The 24,875-nt window shown below is 38.0% G+C and overlaps 1 pseudogene; it reads left to right on the top strand.

Annotated features, from left to right (window-relative positions):
* The first annotated feature begins 12,592 nt into the window (after positions 1-12,592).
* Positions 12,593-24,446, top strand: LOC101977267 (interferon-induced very large GTPase 1-like; annotated as a pseudogene).
* The last annotated feature ends 429 nt before the right edge of the window (positions 24,447-24,875 follow it).

A 24,875-nucleotide genomic window follows, 5' to 3' on the forward strand; every position in this document is an offset into this window, starting at 1 on the left:
ATATGTGGAATCTAACCCATAATAAGGAGGTGGGGTGAGGGGAAGAATAGAAAGGTAGTGGATTAGACAATGGAGAAAGGAGGGAAAGAGGATGGATAAGCAAAGGAAAAACAGTAGAATGAATCTGACATAATTTTCCCATGGACATATATGAAAACAACACAGTTAATATCACCATCACATACATCCATAAGAATGGAACTCTAAATAAGATTTATTCAATAAATTCCATGCTTATATAATTTTATCAAAATGGATTCTGCTGTCATGTATAACAAAAAGAATAAATACATTTTGAAAAATAAAAAATATATAAATATTAGAACTTTTTTATTTTCAATTTATGATATGGAGCCAGGTATGTTTCTACAGGATAAATATGATCTGTCTAGGGAAGACATATAGATCCAGAGTAAGTTTGGAATATACAAGGTCCTACTCAGTTGTTCCCACAATGAAACTTGCACAATGAAACATTAGCTAGCTGTAGTACAGCTAGCTAATGTTTCATTGTGCAAGTTTGTTCAGCTACATATTGCTGTTGTCTAGTGCTGCCTTTGCATTCATCCAAAATTGTTCTGGCTTGAACAACTCTGAAGCCATGGGAGGGCAAGCCCTGGGGTAAAGACGAAATATTTCCCTCAACAACATCACCCACAGAAGGTCAATATTTGAAAGTGTGCTGCCACCCAGAACAAGGTGTTCTGTTTTGTTCACCTGAGTTCTTGGTAGTGGTCAGAACAGAATTAGATAAGAATTGCAAAATCCTGGTCCCAAGCCAGAGTGGTCACCAATATCATGAAAATCTGTCTGCAATTTGCAGGTGATAAAGACATAGGCTACCAGGCTCCAGGGGAGAAGCAAGTTCTCTTTAGTTGGATAAGACACTGGGCTTTACAGTGTGAGAATTGGAGCCAAGGAGAAAGGATCAAATTGCTTTATCCCAACTTGTGACACCTGAGTTCCTGTGGCACATCCTAAGAATAGGTACTGCTGAGGCAAGCACTTCCTATGCTGCTGCTCTTCTTGCAGCTTTGGTTTCTCATTTGCCAACCACTTGACAAACAACCACTTGAGATATATTGGAAAGAGAAGCAGCTGCCAGTGATATGGGTACAAAAGGTCACTCTCAAACCTTTACCAGTAACAATCTGTAAGGCAAAAGAATATAAGGCCATTCCATACTACCAGGAGCAGGTCAGGAAAACATCCAGAGAAAGAAAAAAATGCATATACTATTTTCAGCTGCATAGAAATTCACGTCATCCTAAAGATTTTCCTAAAGGAAAAAACAAACAAACAAACAAACAAAAAAGTACAAGACATCTACTCATAGAAGCCTGTCCAAGAGAGAGAGAGCTTACTTCCTAGAAGCACTGGTTTCTTTCCTCTTCCCTCTTTTACCTTTTCAAAGAGGCAGAGATTAAGGACTTTGACTTCAGATATTAAAATTCTAAAAAGAAAAATACACAACAACACATGAACAAATAAATAGGAAAGGAAGAAAAGAAAAGACAGAGAGTGAAACTACTCCTTTAGGTGATTTTAATATCAAGAGAAAAAAAAGTGAAAGTTAAAGAACTGAGGAAGCCCCAGGTCCAACAAACTTAATTCTAGCTTTAAATGACCAATTGATTTATAAACCAATATCAGAGGAAATAAAAGTAATTAAATAAGATATATATCCAATATTTTTTAAAATATGTAATAGATTTATAAAATGTGGTTTTTCCAAAGTTTGATTCAAAATTCATATACTAAATTATATGTTAAAGAACTTACATAAAAAAATACGGCACTGTGCCTCTACAACATAGGTTGTGATTTTACTTTAACATTTGTAAGAGGTGCTAAATGACAAAAATTCAGGGATTTAATACCTGAGCTCAAACATTTTTCTTACACCTGGGGATCCCACTAAATTTAAATTACTTTGAATTCACAATCTTGATAAAGGTCATTAAGTGTTTTTTAAATAAGTACAGCTCACATTAAGTGTAGTTTTGCCTGGGCTTCCTGTAGTCATGCACCCATAGCTATAAAATATCCTAGGTTTTAAGGTTCTGGCACTTGCAATTTGCTTGATGAAATGGAGCCTCATAAGCTTCCAGTGAAGATACGTAATCTGGCTCAATGTAAATTAAAGCAAAGCCTTAACTATTATTTTTTAAATGACCCCTTAAAAAGTAGCAATTTTCCCTTCTTCTCTATTTAACAGCCCCTTTTATTCACTGTTACTAATTGCAAAAGAAAAATACATATGAAAACACTGAGTGACGGTTACAACAACCTTAACACTATGGTCTCATTCATTATTATAATACTATGGCCTCATTTTATATTATTAAAGCTACTAATTCTTTTCAATTGAGAACTGGTGAATATTTTGCTCCTATATAAATAGATAGCATGGGAAGAAGCAAAGATGGTGGAGTGAGGAGCACCTCAGCCATCTGGCCATTTGGCCTCTGGGCCAGGGATGTGCAGGCCCCCAGGGAAGCCATGTGAGAATTCTTGTCACACAGGATGAACGCTTTCCTGACATTTAGGTGCTTTTATATTCATCTCAAAACAAAATTCTGAACTCAGGATGTGGCAGTTATTTCTATGTTGTCTTCTAGAGAGGGTAGCCCTGCTTCTTTTATCCAGCCACTTTCCCTACTGAAATATGGATACCTTTCTACACATTACCTCCAAGGTTTGGATTGGAAAAGACTGCTTTTCTTTTGTTCCACCTTTCAGATTCAATACAGAAAGAAGCCCTTAGGGTGCAGTTATCCTGCTGACTTCTGCAGGAAACAAAAAAGCAATTAATGGGTCTTCTGCAATTTGATTAATTATCAAAAAATTATTTTGCAAGCTGAAGGCTGAAGTTTAATTTGAAACAGGTGCTTAGATCGTGGTATTTGTGAATTCTTAGCCTTTTGCTCCAAACAAGAAGACTAATAAATGGCAAATATGGATGACTTCAGGGTTTTTTAAAAATGTCTTCCAGTTTTGGCCACTATTATAAGCACATTTGAGACTGCAGCAGTAAATTCCAAATATTTGTTGTAATTTGAAAGAAAAAAGATGTTAAAAAGTCACATATATCTCTATATCCTGGTCCATCTTGTGACAGATTTACTGGACAGAAATGAAGGTCCAGTTTTGCAGTTAACCCTTTAGTGTGATCAAGAAGCATAAAGACAAGATGTCAAGATTGATTTCATATCTGGTACCTAAATAGATTCTGTACAAATACATATTTTTACATGTCATGTTTAAATCCACATTTTTGGATGAAAGGAGGGGATTTTCTCCAGGAGACAGACCTTTTTGTTTACTTTTTCAAGTCTTGGAACATTTGCTGTTTTAAAATTTTTTCATTCTTCTACAGAAGGACCAGATTGTGTAGCAGCTAAGTGAGTACACGCTTACATTTAGTTAAAGGAATGGTAAAAGTGAACCCAGTTTGAGTCCATGATGGAACCCTGTTCACCTTCCTAAGATGAGAGGCTGCTGTATTACAGTTTTATTCATCCTGTTTTGTGGAGTCATATAGCACAATAGAGTTAGTTTTCTATGTAGCCAAAACTGGAAGAAAAGTAGGATGAGTAGTTTTTTAGACAAGAAGGTGTGATTACCGCTAAATAGGGAAGAGAGATGGGAGGGAAATGGAGGGAGAAGGGGAATTGCATGGAATATTGAAGGAGACCCTCATCTTTATAGAGAATACATGTATGATATTTTGAGGAGTAAAAAAAAGTGTGTCACATTAGATTGGGTAGAGAGAAGTGTTGGGAGGGGAGGGGAGGGAAAGGGAGAATAGGAAGGGAAACAGAATAAAATAGACATTATTGTTGCTGTATGTATATAGGTGACTGTATGACCAATGTGATTCTGCAACTTGTACAATCAGAAAAATTAGAAATTATACCCCATTTGATTCAAATGTATGAATTGTCAACATCATTGTACAGTCATGTGTAGCTAATAAAAAATATTCATAGCAATTTATTGGTAATAGTCAAAACCTGGAAGTTCACTGTAGGTCAATAAAGTGGTCCCTTAAAAAGTTAAAAAAAAAAGAAGGTGTGATGGACCCTATAGTATGACCTGCCTTCAACTTTGGACGTTAAAGAGAAGAAAAAAATAATGAGAAGTTTCCATATAACTCTTTTTTCCTAAGAAAAATAAAAATGTCTTATGTAGCACCATTTGACTTTTTTGGAATTTTACATTACATAGTTCCATTTTTTATAAAGTCACAAGTAACTCTTTTCCTTCAACCCAGATGGGTACTTGGATTTATTTTTCTAGGTGGTAGATGTAATGTTAAACTGAAAAGGCTGGGACTCAGGTAAATTTCCCCAGTTGGAATTGGACTTTCTCATTATCAAGTGGGTCTATCTCAGAACCAATGTTTCTAATCCACTGGTGTTTCATTGTAGATTTAGAAGAAATTCAGGATCTGAATAAAAACCTCAAATAAGAAAAATAGTTCCACTAAGTAATGTGGATTTTGTGTTTCATTCATTATACATTGAGAAGAAATTTAGATTGAAAAAAAACTCAAGAAATATGGATCTTCCCTTTTTCCCATTTAACAGTTATATGATGAAGACTAGAGTCGAAAACTGTTCTTGCTTCCAAACAAACATGACCATTGTATGATGTCAAGCCTTTCATAAGAAGCATGAACACTTTATTAATGATTCTTAATAGAGAAAGAATTTTAAACTTACTAGATGAAATTAAGAACAGGTAGTATAATTAGATCATCTTTGTTTTCTGGAATGGTTGCTGAGGGCCATGGGTGTGATGATGCTGGGAACACAGGGCAGATTTGCCAAAAATTGAGAGTATTAGAAATTGCCAAAAATGGGAAATGTTGAGCCTTGTTATGATAGATTGGTGAACTAATTTGATTTAGAATAAAAAAGCTTTTTCACAATAAATAGATAGATAGATAGATAGTGGATAAATAGATAGCATGTTCTTTGCAAAGCCTTTTTCATAGTCACCCAGCTGCAGTTTTCCTCTGCCTTTTAGGACACAGTGCACCTTTCCAGACTCTCAGGGGGATATCCCACAGTTTTGTCATCACATATACATCTTTACAAGAAGATCTTAACAACATTCACCTTGTCCAGGAGCATAGCAATGGCATTGTATTGAGACTTCTGCCTCTTCCTCAAAGGAGATTGATTTAATACTTGCATTAAAGACAATTGAGTACAATATTTTCTAGTATTTTTGGATTCCTGGGGCAATGTATTTCTCTTTTACAAATTTTATTTGTATCTTAAAATTAGTGGATAACTTGGTTAATGATCTCAAAACGTTCTCTACTATTGAGGCTTTGGTAACCTTGGTCATGTCTCCTGGAGTCTCTGGGCAACATAGAAAGGCCATTGTTGCCCCAGGGCTTCTGATTTAAAACATTGAGTTCCAGGTATCATGCAACAAAGGTCTCATCCTTAAAGCAACAAATGTCTGGACACTGAATTTTCTGGGAAATAGAGAAATAGAGATTCTAACAGACTCTGGGTCTCTGATTCTCCATCTCCAGCAATTCCTTATTTTTGAGTGTTGGAGACAACATTCCACAAGTTCAGCACAACTACTAAGGCCAACCTAAGTCAGGATGGAGCCAAACTTGTGCCTTTAATATATCCCATCAGCAGGACATAGTGGTTCCCCTTGTCTTCTGTCTCTTGTCAGTCACCAGAGTAATGGAGATGGGAATTCCTCCCTGTGAAGATCCTTGGGACTAACTGAGCAGTATGGGAGGTATAGGCAATGCAAAGAGCTGAAGCAGGAAATATTCAAGGTTCACAAAAGAATGGGGAACACTCTTCCTTTTGCCCTCCTCTAGCAAGCAGAATCTTACCCATTGCAGCTGGCACATCCCTGAAAGGTAGGGTGAAAAGTCGAAAACTGTTCTTGCTTCCAAACAAACATGACCATTATATGATGTCAAGCAGGCTAGAACTGAGTCCTCTGTGTCTTTCCCTGGGTTGTCTGATTTTTATTCCTCTTCTCCTTTCTTTCCTTGTTGACAAGGATCTCTCTAGACTTCAGAAGAGATTAATAGAGTCCCTTGAGGTAAAAAACCTCTTAGACAAATTTTGAGCCTGCTTTAAGGATGGATTAGGGGAAAATTCCAGATAAAAGAAATCCTGCAATTTTGTCTTCCCTTCCTTCTTCAAACAATGCATTTGGGATCTGGGAGTCCTATTCACAAAGCTTGCAGTCAAAGCTGAGCTAGGAGTGGAAATAGAGTGACGCAACTGATACAATACTGAAGCACTCTCAGGTGTCTCTTTTTCTTCTTACTAGATCTTCTCCTATATGGTCCCTGGGTGACTGGGATCTCTCTAAGGTCCCCTGGGAAATTCAAGAAGAATTTCCATTTATTCAATGTACCATAATAAGGCTAGAATTTTTCATATCAAATTTAAGTTAGGAAACTGACAAGAAAAAAGAGAGACAAAGGAACACTTAGAGAAGACAGGTGACAAATAACCTTCATGTATCAACAAACATGCCTGTCATCACTCATGCTACAAATAGCATTTCTGGGAATAGAGATTGAGACTGGGAAATGAAACTGAAAGTCTGTTTTTAGTTTTGGGGGTGGTCCAGCATTGCATGACACAGCCAAATGGTGGAATGAAGGGCTTTACCCACTTCATCAATTAAGAAAACACTGAGATTGAACCATGCACAGGCAGTGTGTTCTCACTCTGAAGAAATCTCAGGAAGATCATACAACAGTCTATCACCTATAGACTCCTAGCATAGCAATGGGAAAAAGGGCACCAGTACAAGCCTCAGCACAAGAGGACAAGACAATCCCCCTAGAGCTGTGTAGGGAAAGATTCCCTTCTAACCTCTCAAGAGTCATAGGAATGAAACAAAGAAACATTAAATAGGAGAAATGTCATACAGAATTATTTTCACGTAAAATGGGAAAACCACAGTGTGAAGAACAATCACAGGGGTATGTTTAATATTAATCATATATATCATATATGATTATATATTCACATATTCCCTTTTCTATAGAGGAGAACAAAGGAGCTGAGTAGAGAAAAATATTCAATATATATCATATTCAATATATATATATCATATATTCCCTGTTCTATAGAGGGGAACAAAGGAGGTAAGTAGAGAAAAATTTTAAGGGCTTATAAATTATTATGAGGTGAAAGAAGAGTCTCAGGGATGATCACTTTTAATTTTGAATGAGCCAAAGGGACAGAACTTTGTAAGAGAAGTCCATGCAGGTGTAGTTATCTTCTTCAGTCCTCTTTTTGAGATAGATTAATGGAATTTCAGGATATGGTGGAAGACATCCTTTACTTTTCCAGTCTGGGCTTAATGCAGATAACAGGAATTCCAAAGAGTGCTTCTCCCATTACATTAAGTTGGTCAGCATGCCAAAAATAATGGGTTATGTAATAAAAATGAATAAGAGAGAACCTCCCACCACATAAAAGGAGAACTGGGAGTTGCCTTTATCTCAGTATAAATTCAGCTCCCTCTTGCCTGCAAGGAGCCAAAGCCTGAGCTACAGCTGTGAGTCAGCTGCATACCAGATCTGGGTAAGGAACCTATTCTTGGTGCACTTCTCTCTGAAGCAACCTGAACATAAACACTTGGAGTCAAGGAGATAAGCAGGTGGAACAGAAGGTAAGAAATGGGGCAAACCGAGAGCTATAAGGAGAGGCTCAAGACTGAAATGTGAACAGAAATTGATGGAAACAGTCATCAGAAACTGTAAGTGACACAGAAACTATGACATGCTAAGAACACAAATATAAATTTGGCATCTCAATTGTTCCCCAAAAAAGCTACAAATCTCGGATAAAAGACAAGAAAAATTGGTCATTTGTTTTATCAAATAAAAACAAATCAGATTTAGGTAAAGAGAGACTCTATTTAAAAGGTTGATTGTTGTTACATTGAAAAGTCTTGAATATCAAGTTGTTTTTATTGTATCTTAATAGAATTAATAGAATTGCTTTCACAATTTTACACCCAAGTAGTAAATGATTCAAATATGCAGTTTTGGATGCAATGTGAAAGATAAACCTAAAAAACAGAAGCCAAAAGTAGATTCAAGAGTTATTGCTACACTGAAGTCAAATAGGTAAAACTAATTTCCAATATGTAATAGGTAACAGGGAGCATAGTTATAGGGGAATAAATATGAAAAAACAAGTTCCAAGACATTAAATGTACTCATTTCCCCATTCACCCAATAGATCTGGGGAGATAACTCCATCACCAATTAAAAAAAAATTTAGACATAGAACTAGAACTGGAAATTCAGGATGACTTTCTAAATAAGCCAGGATGAATTTCTAAATAAGTCATTCTTAATATTTAATCTATGTCCAGAGAGCAGCTCCAGATCCAAACACACAATAATATCTTGGATAGGAGACAGTCTAAGAAGCAAACTAAAATTTAAAAGAAACTAGAAAAAACAGAAGAGTTTAAACCATTCCATGACAAGCAGTAGAGTCACACCTCCTCAAAGATGGGTTCCCTGACCACACAATCTAATGTCATCTCAAGCTACTTTGTTCCATTCCCTGCTTCCTCCTTGCTTAACACTTAAAACATATCTTATATGTTCATGTGTGTGCATGAATATAGAATATAAACTCTCTAAGGGCAAGGAACCAGTCTGTCTTGAACATCAACCAGCAAACAGCACCAAGAACATTTCCCAGTGTATTAAAAGCCCTCTATAAACATGTGTGATATAAATTCTGGGATTTTTAGAACCTCTTTGTTAAATGTCTAATCCATATTAGTTGTGGAATCGGGATTTCTTAAAGACCCATTGTCATGATGGATAAAAGAAAAAAAAAGTTAGTTGACAAATCCCTGTGAATGGACACTATGAAAATTTTGGGGAGAAATCCCAACTTAAAATCTCAAGATATCAGATTTATAGAGAATTTATTTTAGAATAAAGACAGGGCAAAAGTGAGACTAAATAATGAGACTACCACTGGATGCCATCATCATTACATTTCATCAGCAATCATTTGTTGAGCCAGATATACTGACATCAATAGTTTTTTGGGGTAAAATTTGTTGTGCAAAGTGAAGGAACCATGAAATTGAGAGGCTCAATATATAGAAAACAAGACTCAAGTGAAGTAAGCAGGAGAGAGGAGCAGGATTTAGAGGACAGACAGTTGATAATGCAAAGAGGTTAGGAACACTCCCTTGAAGATGTAGGACAGGGAGAAATCCCCTATACAAAAGCCTTACTTTCTATGTGGATTCCTTGACTAGATCTAAGAAATAAATTAATAAAATGCAGATTGAAAACAGGAAAGCAGAAAGTTTTATTAAAGTTTTATTTATTTTAGTTTTTTTACATCAGCATAGGGGATCTTCACAAGGGAGTGAAGTACAATGAAATGACCAATGCTTTTCATACTCTTTAAAGAAAAAAATACATTTGGAAGGGATGTCAGGACAAATGGATCTCTGGACTAGGGTAGAAATTCTAGGAATATCATGAAGCCATATGGCAGGAGAATAGAAAAGGTAGTGGAACATAAGTGTTACTCCAAAGAGTTTCTTTGTCAAGTTCATTACCACCCTAACTACTAGTGTTTGGTGATTAAGGCTATTTTTTCCACCTTGGCTTGGTGTCAGTTCTCTGAAGACAATTGTTATGGCTTGCTGCATGCAGGAAAAGACAGACCAAGTGGCTCTTTTTTGAAGCCACTCTTTTAAAGTAATTTGAAATAATCAATGTACCAATTCAGCATATTTTGAGATTACCTATTCTTAACTTTTTGAGGGACCAGAGACAAAAACATAAAAATAGATTGCTGCAATCTTAATTTGAAGGTGTGAAAGGTCTGGCCAGGTAGCTTCCCCATTACTTAGAATCAGAAAATGAAGTCAGCAAAGGTGAGAGGAGCCTCAAGCAATACTTTAGTTGGTGTAGCTCTTCCTGTGCCCCTAGCTTCCTTCAGGGCTTCTGGGTTGTAGGTTAAAGGGAACTTTAACCCTCTCAGACCTTTTATAATCTCTCTCCAACTTCACTGAGTAAAAAAGGGGTCAGCACTTAAAGTTCAATAGCTGTATAACTTAGATATTCAATTATGAATATATGAAGTTTAGTGGTGCAGATTAGAAGAATGGGTAAAGTCAAGACATTCTTTGGAGTGTCACTCTTTGGAGTCCAAAGAGTGGAAGATGGAGATATTACAAGTTATTTTTTGAAACATTTTTCTGTCTTTATGGAAAAGCATACATTATACATTTTTTTGTATTGACTTCAATATTGTGAGTTTAAGCCACATTGTTATGGATAGCTGCGATATTTGTTTTCATTGTTGTGTAACATTTTATTGTATAAATGTGTCACAACTTATATACTCAACTGGATGTGGATGTACACTTGGGTTGTTTTGTTTGATTTTTATGAATAGTCCTTCCATGGACTTTTTCATGGATGTGTCTTGATGTATATGTGCACATCTTGGCATATACCAAGAGATAGAAATCTTAGCTATTTATCACAATTTTATTTTATATATGTTCATGATTTCTTGATCAATTTGTATTTTTTTCTTACATACTTTTGAGGCCCTTATTGAGTTTTATTTCATTTTATTATTCCATTTAGTTTGGATGTATCATTCTTTTTGAATGTGTCATGACTATTCTCCATTGATTTTCAATACATTAAAAATCATTTTCTATCAAATTCACACATATTCACTCTCACCACATGCACACATGTATATGCGCGTGCATGAGGGTGTGCGTGCATGCACACACACACACACACACACACACACACACACAATCCCCATCCATTCAATACCAAGTGCAATTTTACTAATAGTTTTTAATTTCCACATTATACAATAATAATTATTCATACTAATAATTTTACTTGTTCTTTTACAAATTTAGTATCTATATAATCTTAAGTTTCTAATCATAGCCATTAAAAATGGTGCTATATTATTATGGAGAAGCCAATACTTGTACTTGCATCCCTATATCAGTTGGCTTTTAACTTCTCTGAAAATAACAGTTTGGTCTTTAATGTATCCACTAAATTTTTTTGTGGAGGAGGATTAAACCCAGGGGCACAAAACCGCTGAGCCACATTCCCAGATATTTTTATATTTTGTTTAGAGACAGAGTCTCACTAAGATGCTAAGGGTCTCACTAAGTTTTTGAGGCTGACTTTGAACTTGTGATCTTTCTGCCTCAGCCTACTAAACCACTGGGATTACAATCATGAGCCCCCTTGCTTGACTTCACTCAGCCATTTACTCTAAGAGTAGGGAATTTCTACCCAGACATATAAGCAAAATATAAAATTATTGTTGTTATTTATTTTGATCAACATTTGATGCATATTTTTAACATGAAGTATCATACCATTTTCCTCTGGAAAATGTTCTTATACTGTAAATATGATCTTTTTTCTCCCATTTTCTTACTAACTCTGCCTCCAGACCAGTGCAGGCTTCATGAGAGAAGGTTTGATTCATAAGTAATTGCTAGGGAGTTTTAAATTAAAGAGACAAGACTCTCATTACCTTTAATACCAGCTCTGGGACAGCTTCTCCTGTTATGCTCAAATTTGGGACACCCAAAAGACCACCAGAGGCTCAAGATCGATGTAAACAGCAAAGAGGTATTTATTGCAAGCTAGCTCGGTCCTCTGCACACACACACAGCAACTGGTGACGCTGAGAGGCCCTAAGCCCAGGGTTTGCAGCAGTTTTATACATTTTTTGGAGAAGGCAGAGACTTCACATACATCATAGCATCTCTTAGCAAATCATCACACACCTCGGGAAAATCAAATAACAACTCTAAAACATGATTAGCACATTCACTGGCGGGAACAAGTTGGATAGAGGTGATTGGTCAGTACAAAAGTGGTATTCATTTGAACTGATTGGTTTAAACTATGAGGGGTGTATGTGCTGAACTACATGGTTTCCCAACATGTTATCAACCACCATAAACTACTGGGAGGGTTATCTGGCATCCCAGGTATTTCCCTGTATCATGCTGATTGGTGGCTGCTAGTGGGTTGCTATGGATCTCCACCTAGCCTGACTGAGTCAGGGACACCTGGCCCAGCAGATCTCTCCTGTTATTTATAGATAAACAACTTAGCAGGGTGGGAATGTGCCTAGGAATGCCCTGTGGGGTTTTCCAAGGACAAAGGCCATGTCCCTTCCTTGGACAGGCTTTGCTCTGAGATAGAGGCTGTTTTTTCATTCCCCCCTTTGTCTGGAAACTTGGGAACCAAACATGATTTCCTCAGTTGGGGGCCTAATTGGGCTGGTTCTACATCTTGGTAAACAGTAAGCCTCAGGGGACAGTCTTCAACTTCCCAGACTCACTTAAAATTGGCCTCCTAGATCCAACCTGACTCGATTTACCTATCTACATTGCCTATCCATTTCTGGCTTTGATCCCCCCCCAATTTTAGAAACTTTATTGCTGTAAGGAGAAGGGGCGAGAAGGGGTGATGGCTCATTCTGGCTGCTTCAGAGCTGAAAAGGGGTGTCGAACATGAGGGGGCTCGATGACATGGGGGATGATGGACGGCGTGGGGGACGACGACATGGGGGACATGAGTTCCCTTTTAGAAGTCAGTTCTATTTGAAGTCTGGTTGGAGAAAAACAGGTTGTCATCTGGGGATGGGTGCTTCTATGAGAGAAACAAAAAACATGAGTACTGAATAAGTGTTGCAGCAGCTGGAACATGTCACTGTACATAAGTTTTCTCACAAGGCTTTAACATCCCCAGTTACCAGGACTGTAAACATAACATTTAACTTTTAGGGTTACAGATGTCCTTCCCCTTAAGATACAGTTTAATAATTTAATCATCTGATCTTACAAAATCCTTTTACTAGTATGAATTCTGTGTCTAATAGAGAAACCTTTAATTCTGTTACTTAGGGCTGGATAATCCTACTAGCAAACACCATGCTTACCTGTGTAGGTTAGGAATAGCTGTAGGCTTTAAACTAAAAACTACTCTGGCAGTTCCTTTTGATAGCTATCAGGTATTCCTGCCTAAGAATCTCTTCTGTAGCCTCCAGTTTACTTATTCTTGGAAGTTACATTTAACTATTATTATTATTTAAAATGCCCAGGAATAGCTGTGTTTGGTTTTAACTGTCTTTGCTAAGATGAAGCAAGTCAAACTGACTTTTGTTTCTATCTATTGTTAACAGTCAGCTGAGTTTCCCTGGGAGTCCTGGGGGAACTTTACAGCAGATTCTTAGTTCCTCTAGTGCCATTTGCACTAGGATGGATCCAGGCCTTGCTTGACCATGTGGCTTCCCTTGGAAGCATCAGGGATGTCTCCCCTCTCTGATGATCCTCCTCTTCACAGCAAATGCACTGATTGGCTTTCTGTTCTCCAGTGGTCTCATTAATCTCCCTGATCGGAGGTTATGTGGCCCAGAGTTGCAAAGCTCTTTGGAGAAGTCCCCTGTTCCCTAGATTTAGACTGACTCAGAGGGCAAGAGCCAAACATTGGTTTTGTTGGCCCTTTTAATTTAACTTTAATTTTAAAACTTAATCTTAAACATCCAGCAAATAAATTTCAACAGTTTATATTAAGAGTACTGGGCTTTAATGTTTATCTCTCTATCCTGTAGGTGATAACTCATTATCTTAAATTAACCCAGGTTGTGAGTTCTTAAAGCAGTATCTCTGCAAAACATTAACAGGCAGTCTTTAGACCATTTGTAATAAAACTACAAAATAAAATTACAAGAGTAAAAACATATTTAGTTCATGTAATAGCTACCTTGAATTTTGGCAGAGTTATACATTATATCCCCTGTTTGAGATCCTAGTAATCTTGACAAAAACCAACTTCTGAACACAACTTTAAATGTACTGAAATCTGACCTACTTCTTTTGTAATCATTTTTACATGATTAGTAGTGAGATGGGACACAGAGCCTTATCTCAGGTAAGGCAGGGTTCTTCATAAATCTTAAGTAATGTAGTTCTTAAACTGATCTTTGCTTTTTAAACATCATTTTACAAAGCCTACATAAATTGTTGCTCAAGTTTACATGAATATTAGCTAACACAATATAATATCACATCTAAAACATGAATTTCCCAGAATTCATTCTCAGCATGGCCTCCATTTTAGATATTAGACCCGATTTACCGAACTACACTGACTACCTAACTTTAAATCTGGCTTCACCATGACACCTAAAAGTGGGTAAATTATAAAAATCAGAAACTAATTTTTCACCCCTTTGGAAACTGGGAAGATGAAGAACAAGTCACTGGCATTTGGTGAGGACCTTCTTGATTGTCCCTCTCATGTCTTCAAATTGTAGGGGACAAAAGAGCAGAGAGGCAAAACGGGGTCAAACTTGTGATTCCTTTAGGGACACAGATGATTGAACTGGACTTTAGTTTCCACTGCCCCAGGTTGTAAATGATGGGTATTGATTCCCTCTTTTTTATTGTCTGATGAAGGTCCTGCCAGTACCCAAACAATGCCCCTTCACTCAGCAGGTGTGATCACAAGTCAGGCTAGAAAACAGTTTAAGATGGGAGGCATCACTTCCTATTGACTATTGTCTGGTAATTTTCCACCATAACTGATCTTCTTCTGGCTATCTTTGCAGGTACCTTCAGTTTAAGTTTCCTGTGGTATTCAGGGAACTTAGCCTTCTGTCCATGACTATCACTAAGAGAACCAAGTCTCTTTGTTACTGGATATTCAGTCAGCTTCCTTCTTTCATAGCTTTGTGATCCCGGAGATCATCCCTAGGCTTCCCACAGTGACCCTCCCCAATGTCAATGGTAGGGTGTGGTTAATTTATTTTCCTCTGTTTGGAGCCAAAGCTGCTTCATTGCTACCTCTTTCTACATCAAGTATACACTACACAGAGCTTTCTACACTTGCCTGTGTCACAGATGCTGAGCAGAGTTAGGTGCATTTCCTAGCATGAGTCCCCACCAGTCTGTTCCCTTTGTTTAGAGTGAGAGGGACAGAAAGAGGATTTAAGCAATATTTGGTGTAGTAGTTGTCCTTTTAGAAGTTATTTCTGGCTGGATTTTTAAGAGGTATCATTGTAAGGGACTTTCCTCTGGTTTAATTTGAGCTGTCAAGCATGGAAAGGCACTGTGTTAATGTCTGGGGGTGACTAGTTGGCTGAGGGTACCAGAAGATGACTGCAGACCCCTGGTTCAGTTTTCATTTCACAGTTTGGCTCAACCATGGTTTCTACACCAGTAAACCCACAGAGATTACCACAAAGAGGGATCAGATTTTCCCATCAATAATAAATAGATGAATAGAAATGAGAGTCGGCATATAAACCACAGGAATTACCAGATGGCCAAGGTATTGCAAATATATCCCACTGAATTTCTTTTTCTCAAATAGAATAGATAGCGCAGTGCACCATAGGGTTCATGGAAAGAAAGTACAAGTTCCCTGAAGCCAAAAAAGCCTTGGTAGATACTGAGATGCTCCTTCATTTGTTCTCTTTTACTTATGGGAACAGCTAATTTAGTCTTCCTGGAGGCAAATTTATTTATCTCCCAATTCTCTAGTGGTGTGTTCTCAACCAGCTCATACTTGAAGTGCCACACCTGCACAAGGTAAAGAGGCTGTTCTCAGGTTCCACTTGAGTTGCAAAATTTGATAACAAACTCAGTTCTTGTCCTTGATGCAGATCCAATAATAAAGACAAAGTTCTGAGAAAAAAGAAATTTGTTAATTTGTTAGCAAAAGATAAATGTAAGAGACTCACATCACATAGGCAACCATTCTAACTTTCAGGGGGAACAGAAAGCTTTTAAAGGAAGGCACACCAGGGTTGCTTTCTAAGTATTATTTTCTGTATATCTAATAAATTATATCCCTAAAAGATCTGTCGTTCCAATTTAAAGTACAATATCTTTATCCTTATGGACAATGAGTAGAAGGGCTGATAATTTGGCTTAGCACAAAAAGATTGTTAATCATGCTTCCCCACAGGTGGTGAGGAGAGGAAGAAGAAGAAGAACATGTTACTTTTAAAATAAGCCACTAGTGGTCAAACAATAAGATATGTATTCAATCCATAAATTGGACTTAGTGACTTGAAATGAACACTGCATATAGTGACTGACAGTACTAGAGGCTGGAAAGTCCAAAATCAAGGCACAGACATACAAATAGAGACTTCTTGCTGTGTTAGCTAATACAGTAAGCAAAAGTGCACAAGGACCAAAGGAGATTGAAATAATCCATTATAATGGAGTTATTCCCATCCATGAAGGTGAAGGCTTCATGCCAAAATCACTCTCAAGGTTACCAACGCACAATACTGCCATAGTGGCTAATTTACTGAAGACAAGTGAAGGAAAAATGTAAAACACAGTGTGTAGGGGCTGAAGTTAGAGAGAAAAAAAAATGAAAGAAATTTTTAAAATGGTCTCATGAAAATATAAAGGAGAATAACAGGGTAGAGGAAGGGGTTCAAAAGGAAGAGAAGAGGGGATAATATGGGGAAGTACTGGAGAGCAAAACCTATCAAACTATGCTACAACTGGATATGACTATACCACAAAGAATCCCAATTTTATATATTATATTATATGAATTAAAATTATAATAACAGCAATCATAGTAATAATAGAAGGGATATCAGTAGAGTAGAGCAAGTGGATCAGTAGAGGAGTGATGGGGAAGAAAAGGTATCACAGAATGAGTTGACCAAATTATGTTATGTACATGTTTGAAGGTGGCAGAATGAATCCTGCTATTATGTATAAATATAATGTGACAATAAAAAAAATTTAAATCAAAATTTAACTAAAAATTATATTCAAGATAGATGGTAGCCAGGTGTGGTGGCAAACATTATAATCCCAGTGGCTCTGGAGGCTGAGGCAGGAGGCTCAAGAGTTCAAAGCCAGACTCAGCAACAGTGAGGTACTAAGCAACTCAGTGAGATCCTGTCCTTAAATAAAATACAAAATAGGTCTGGCATGTGGCTCAGTGGCTGAGGATCCCTAATTTCAAACCCCAGTACCCCCCCAAAAATAAGATAGGTGCTGCAATATGGATGAACCATGAAAACATTGTCATGAGTGAAACAAACTAATCACAAAAGACCAAGTATTGTATCAATCCATTTATATGAATTGTCCAAAAGAGGAAAATTAATAGAGACAGAGAAGAGATGCTGAGGCAAGTAGGACTGGATATTGAGTACTGGTTGCCCAAGCTGCAGGAAGGTCTGGGCTGACCTGTCCTCAAGTCATACAACACTTAACAAAAAAAAGACCTCCAGAAACTGAAATCCCAGGTACAACATCCATGGGAGAAAAGGGCCCTGGAGAAGCTGATTGTCCTGTCACACTCAAATAGTCTTCCAGAGTTTCAGGAGTCACCAGTGGAGATGATAATGAAAAAAGCAGAAACAGGCAGAACAATCGCTGCAGGAGCTGGGAAACTTCTTATTAGAAGGGAGGCAGAGACAGGAAGAGGCAGTAAAGAAAAAAAAAAGCAGAGGTGAGGCAAGCCATGGAGATCCCTGAAGAGTACTGGCCAGTGCCTGAAAATCCCCTAAGAGAAGTCATGGAAATCATGCAGAGACAACTCAGTCCCAAGGAGCAGACACTGTCCCACAGGCAAAACCTCCCAGATAGAGATCTAATAAGATGGGCATCTGGAGGGCTAGCTCTGCAAGCGGTTTACCAAACATGCAACCAAATGGACCTGATACAGAAGAGGGAGGAGCTACTCAGTATCCCCAGGGATTTCTCCCTCTTTGGCCCTCAGCAAAGCACAAGAATGGAAACAAAACAATTTACATATTTTCAAGAAGAATCCCTGTTCACCCAGACAATAGAAAAGATGGGCTTCAGTGTAAGTGCCTCTGCCAATGGTGGAGGCTGGGAAATACCAATAGAGATTGGAAAGAATAAAAGCAAGCATTCAGAATCCAAGGAAACACAACAACCAAGTTCTGAGTGTACATATTTCTGCTCAACCAAGTTCTGCTATGTCCCGCTGGCCTCTTGCTACTTTCACATGAATGAGCTTCAGCTATCCAAGCCTGCCCTTCAGGAATTGAAATACATGGAAGCAGTCTTGGATCAGAGGGCAGACACAGATAATGTCTCTTTACTGAAGCAGAGGACTGAAATTTTCTTCCACAGGTTTGGCTCTCATGTAAACCAAGGTCCTATGCACCTGGGAGGAATCTATGGATGGAAGGCAATTTCAGAGGGATTCCAAAGTGACCAGCTGGCTGATGTGAAGCAGCAGGCAGCAGAGGTCCTGGATATTTACATAAGGGGAAGCTACAGTGGATATCCAATAAAAGTTTCTGGGGATATGAGTGTGTCAGACTCACATTGCAAAACGGTCTCCCAAAGCCAAATTTTACAAAATCTTTAAACCCAAATCCAACTATTTGTAGCCCAGATAGGTGGCCCAACAGAAGCAGATGGCCTTGTCCAGTGGAAAGCTGGTCTTAGTTCCAGCAATCAAACCTGGTGTGTCATTGACCCGGGACTTCAGCTGGTGCCCGTTTGGGACATCATCTTCTCTAGTCACAAAAGTGACTTTAAAGATCCCCTTAAGATAGCTAACTGCCTGAAAGACAACAACACTGCTCTGACTGGCCTTAGTGCACAGATCCAGGAGGGAAGTGGATTGTTGAGTGCTGGGAAGGAAGCAAGGGTTTTCCTAGAGGAGGTAAAATCCTGGGAGGTAACTGATCCTGAAGTGCAGCTTCAAAAACTGATAGCATTCATGCAAACACTGAGTCAAAAAATAAATGATTATGACACTTGGATTAACCAATGTCTCACAGATTGAGACCTATAGAATTTTCTAGTAAACACTGTCAATTTTAGCAAAATGTCTTCCAGACATAAAATTACTTTCATTAAATCACAGTTGCGCACTCTTCTGGATCCCCACGTCTACAAAGTGAAAAACTTTCCTCAGGCTCGCTCCATCATGCAATGGATCTACCGTAAGTCAGAGTCAGAGTAAGAACAGCTCAACATCTCCCAATTTTCTCAGTTTATTAAAATCTTAAAGGAAACCCAGAATGAACTCTTTGAAGTGAATGTCAAGTGAGAAGACCAAGAAACAGAGAAAGAAGCTCAAAGAAACGTCACCTATAAGGTCAGCTTAGCTCATAGCAGCTTCATGAATCACCTCCAAGCAACAGAGCATACAGACACATACCTCTTGATACTTTCCATTGCAGCTGGTGCAGGATATCAGGTGGTAAGCAATATTTTTTGGTATCTCCTGGGCCGTGATGAGCTAAACTTCCTACTGGATGAAATGCAAACTGCCTTCAATAAATACGAGGAGCTTAAAAATATTTCCAGCTACAGAGCTCATGCATTCCTAGTGCTCACAGTTCTGACAGCCAAAGCTGGAGAAGTAGCTCTTTCTCCAGAAGAGAAGATAAAACGCATGGAGTTTATGAGAAAATATATGGGTCAATTTATTTCTAAAGAAGTTGTACATGTCCTCTCTAAACTTGGGGCAGATCATGATTGGGAAAACCTAGAAAGAGACTTGAGGTTGCTCATTGATGGGGATTATGGAGCCACTATCTCTTCTTTGAAAATGGATGAGGTCAAAAGACAGCTACAAAGTCTTCTCCATGAAAAATAAACCAGCCCTGTGAATCAGATATTAATGCAAGTAACACAAGTGAAATAATAGAAAACAGAGCCTTTTTAGATTTACTCCAGCATCTTGGCCTAGAATATTACTACCCAAAAAGGATGAATAGAGCTGACTTCCATTTTATCTACAAGACTTCTGTGTGCAACACCCAGCCCAAATCTGAACAGAAACTTCCCTTCTATTTTCTTCAGAAACTACTGATGCTGGATTATGGACTGAGGTACCAGATCTTCAAAGATGATGAAAACATAGAACATCAGGTCTCTTCAAGTGCCTCCAAGCAGGAAAAATGAGGCTATTGATCCTTATGAAGACTTTTTTGAAGATGGTGATAGTCTTACTAATCCTTTGAGAACAGAGTCCAGGCCCCACATTCACCCCATGGATATTCAGATGGCCATTTTTCATTTTTCAGATGATTTTGCCAGACAATATATTTTGACCAAATTATCTATCTGTCAATTTGCCCTGCCTCTCCTGGTGCCAAATCCCTGCTCTTCTCAAATTGAATTCTCTCTCTGGTCTCTCAGACAAATTAGGAGAAGTTGGCAGGAAGGAAAGAAATCACCACAAAGGAAGAACAGTCACAAGAATCTTCATATGTGTCATGTCTCCACTCCCATTGTGTCCTTCATTAGAGTAGGCAGTGGCCTGTCTGCTTTCAAATCTCAGATCATGAACTGTCTTCTCAGTGAACATAAACATGATGTGTTTTTCCACCGACACTGCAGAGAAATCAGCAAGAACTGCCTCTTGATGTGGGGTGTGGTGGAAATCTGCTGGTTCTGCCCTGGAGGGGAAGAGGACAGGTTTGACAACTGTGTGACCTTCATGAACCTTCATGGAGATGCAAAGAAACATAAGAGGCAACTCACCTTCCTGCAGGAGGTCTCTTCTCTCCTTGTGGTTCTCATGTCAGCTTCTGATGAAAATAAAGAAAACAAAAAAATAGTCTGTGTCCTGTGGCAATCATCAAGACCTCTGATCTGTGTACTTGATGAAAAAGAAAAATCCAAAGCCAATAATGGTGGTAGAAGAGTGAAAATTGGCCTGAGGAATAGAAATGAGGCAGAATTGACAGAGGAGCTCATAATTACCATCAGACGTTTGCTAGAGCTCTCTGACACAGCTCTCAGCATGGAGCACTGCTCTCCAATTGCTCGCCAGCAAGGATTTCTTATTGATGAAGACCAGAAAAATTGCAAGGAAGCCAAACAAAAGGCTGAGACTATCATGGACCTCCTAAAAGAAACAGAGTTGTCTCAGATGAAGGAAAAATTTCTACCCCTTCAGGGACAACTATGGCATCTTTGGTGTAAGAAGAACAAAGAACTATATCATTTGAGAGAAAAGAGGAATAGAAGCATTGAACAACACAAGAATGCTGTTGAGACAGATAAACAAGTAATACGACATCAGCAGTTGACAAGAGCCTTTCCTCTTGAAGATATAATGGGATTTGTCCTTCAAATTCTCCATGAATATTCAGAAACTCACACTATATTCTACTTCTTGCAATGGATGAGTGTGTTTTTGGATAGTCTGACTGCAGAGCATTTGGAAAAATTGCATGAAAAATTAATCCATTTGTGGTCAAATGATCAAAAAGAAAAGCAAAAATCCCAAACCAGCAACTTAAAACTCTGGCAAAATAAAATAGAAGCCATATCTACTGAGAATACTGACTGTACTTTGGGAATTGAGCAATTTCTCAGAGAAGTTGGCCAGATCTATGAAGCTCTGGAAGAAACTTCTGCCAAAAGAGAAACAATGTTTGTCTCCCTTCCCCAAATTGCTGCAGACCTCCTGATGATAGCTGGTGTCCCCATAGAGCTGATGGATGGAGATGCTTCCTATGTGCCCCTAAAGTGGGTGGCAGCTGTTTTTGACAAGCTCTCTGAGAAACTTGGAGACAAACGGCTCTTTGTTCTCTCTGTACTTGGACTGTGGAGCTCTGGAAAGTCCACTCTGATGAATGCTCTTTTTGGGCTTCAGTTCAGTATAAGTGCAGGCAGGTGTACCAGGGGGGCCTACATGCAGCTCCTGAAGGTGGATGAGTCATCCAGAGAGGAACTTGGCTTTGATTTTTTCCTTGTTGTAGACAGAGAAGGACTTCAGGCCCCAGAACTCAGCAACAAGTCCCAGAATTGGGACAATGAGTTAGCCACCTTTGTCATTGGACTTGCAAACTTGACTCTGATCAATATATTTGGGGAGAATCCATCAGAAATGCAAGACATCCTACAGATAGCTGTCCAAGCCTTTCTGAGGATGAAACAAGTGAAAATCTCCCCAACTTGCATATTTGTGCATCAGAATGTAGGAGAAGTGACAGCTAAAGACCAAACTATGGATGGATAAAGGCAATTAGAGCAGAGGCTAGATGAAATGGCAGCACTGGCTGCTAAACAAGAAGAGTGCTCAGATGTTACCTGCTTCAATGACGTCATCAAGTTTGATGTCAACACCATGTGTACTATTTTGCTCACCTTTGGGATGGCAATCCCTCCATGGCCCCTCCCAATCCTCGCTATAGCCACAATGTCCAGGAACTGAAAAGTAGAATCCTTTTGACTGCCAAACAGGAATCCAGTGGAAGTATCATGAGGATATGAGACGTAAAATTCAGAGTTCAAGATTTGTGGAGAGCCCTGGTAAATGAGAACTTCATTTTCAGTTTTAGGAACACCCGAGAGGTCATGGCCATGAGCAAACTAGAAACCATGTATAACCACTGGACCTGGGAACTCAGGAGTCACTTGTTGGACTCACAGAACCAGCTTCACAATCAGATTCACAATAGAAAAATTCTGACACTTACAGCAAGCATGACTGAGGATCCAGTTTTAAAGATATATGAAACCATCAAGCAAGAGTTTGAAAAATATTTTACTGAAGACACAGAGAGCTATATACTCATCCAATGAAAATCCCATTTTGAAAATATGCTGCTAGTCCTTAAAGAGTCACTTATTTCGGACACTAAAAGAAAAGCCAATGAACTTATTCGTCTCAAAGAAAGTCAAGAATGACTGAAACAGAAAAAGAAGGTATATCAAAATGAATTACTGGATAGGAGCCAAAAATTGGCTTTAAGTTTAAATGGTGAAAAATTGAGTGATGAAGAATTATGTGAGAAATTCAACCAAATTTGGGGAAAATGGGCCTGTGAAGTGTCCTCAAATGTCCCTCAAGCCATAGAGCCTAACATTGATGTGGATGCTGAAAACATCCTTTTAGATCATTTCAAAAAGGATAAAAATATAGTAGAAAAAATAAAGATAAATACTAGAGAGTATTTTCAGATAGATTTTGTAAAACATGTCAAGTTTTGTCCAGAGTATTGCACTTTCTCAAAGAATTTAGAGGCCTGTGATAAAGTGCCCATTAATATGACTACTGAATGCATTTTTTCAAGATTTGATGAATTTATTAACAGCATTTGGAGTCACCAATGTGATTATCATCAAAGTGACTTCTATGGAATCCTGAGAATAGTAGAAAATGAAGTGAATTCTGAACTCACTAAGGACAGATATATATTTACCTGTGAATATAAAATTGAATTATGTTGATGTTTATTTTGTAGAGCATCAAAACATTTTAAGGAAATGCACAGAGCATTCAAAATAGCAAATGATCCTGTAAGGTATCTAGAAAACAAGAAAGATGATTTTTTCATGAGTTTCAAGATCTGCCAAGGTGCAACCTCCATCACGTCTTTTGTTAATTTTCTATGGCAGAAGATCACTCCTGCTGTCTCTAACACCATATGGGGGAATATATCCCTGAAAATAACTGGGGACATACAAGCTACCTGCCCTGCATTCAATGGAAACACAGCTAACCTGGAGAAACACATTCTCATCTCTCTAGCAGAAGAAGAAAATTTTGATAATTATTGGCAATACATTCATAATCCAGAATCATTTTTTAGGACTTACATTAGAAACAAAACCACAAAGTACTTTTCAGTCAACAGAGGTAAACATATAAAGACATTTTTTAAAATAAGTTTGTAGGACATCAAGTCTGCATCCTGTCTGCCATTCATGCATCCATAGCAGTAGCTAAAGATAAAAGCAGCATTGTTTCTGAGTGCCTGGATTTGTTCTGTGTCTACCTGGGGAACAAGATGATCTTTCCATGAAGAGACTTGATAAGCATTGAGCACCAGGAAATAAAAGATATGGAGTTTCTCAAAGAAGCCATGAGTGCAGCTTTGTATCCTGCAATGAAAAAAGTAGAAGAATTTTTTTCAAGTAGGAATATAGATGAAATGGTTCCTGAAATTGAGAAAACCCTCTCTGAACATCTCTGTGGTTGCTGGAAACAGTGTCCCTTCTGTAAAGCAATTTGTACAAACACAATTCCTGAACATGGTGGAGACCACAATGTTTCATTTCATCATCCTCGGGCTGTCAATGGAGGGCATCAATATAAATCAGAGCACTTTGAAATTGATTGTTGTACTAGTTTAGTAGCAAATGATTCTTCGTTTATTTTGAGAGATGATTGGAAATTTTTATAGAAGAAATATCGGCAGGCAGGAGAGGATTTTGCCACATGGAGCATCACCAGATTCATCCACCCAACCATACTGGAAATGGTTTGTCTCTCACTTCAGATCAGAGCTAGAAGAAAATTATGAGAAAAAATTTACTCACCTTGGTAAAATCGCTGATGAATGGGCAAAAACAGAAAGCAGGATGTGCTCAATGATTTGAATAAACAATAATCCTAAATGACCACATAAGATCCTTAGCATCTGAACAATGTCACAGTATATATCAACCTTAAAACACATCCTCCTTCCAACTAGAACTTTAAATATTCCACTTTGTGAATGAAATGTGTAAAAAGAGATCCTTTATCACTTCAAGTGTTTAAGAGATCCTGAAAAAGTATTTAATATCTCTCTTCCTCAATTCTGTCTGTATTAGAAAGAAATTACTAAAATAAGACCATATGACAAAATCAAATAAACTATATAGAAAATATACTTCCTAATTTGAAGTATTTTCCTGAGTACTCTTTAAAGATAAATAATACCTCTAAGGAAGTCATCTTCATACAGGAAATTTAGAGTCATTGCATGATGTTCAAAGTCCTGTAGAGTGACTGCATCATGCAGTTGAACAAATATACAGATCTTGAAACTTTCTCT

This window comes from Ictidomys tridecemlineatus, chromosome 4 (assembly GCF_052094955.1).
Source record: "Ictidomys tridecemlineatus isolate mIctTri1 chromosome 4, mIctTri1.hap1, whole genome shotgun sequence".
Lineage (NCBI taxonomy): Eukaryota > Metazoa > Chordata > Mammalia > Rodentia > Sciuridae > Ictidomys > Ictidomys tridecemlineatus.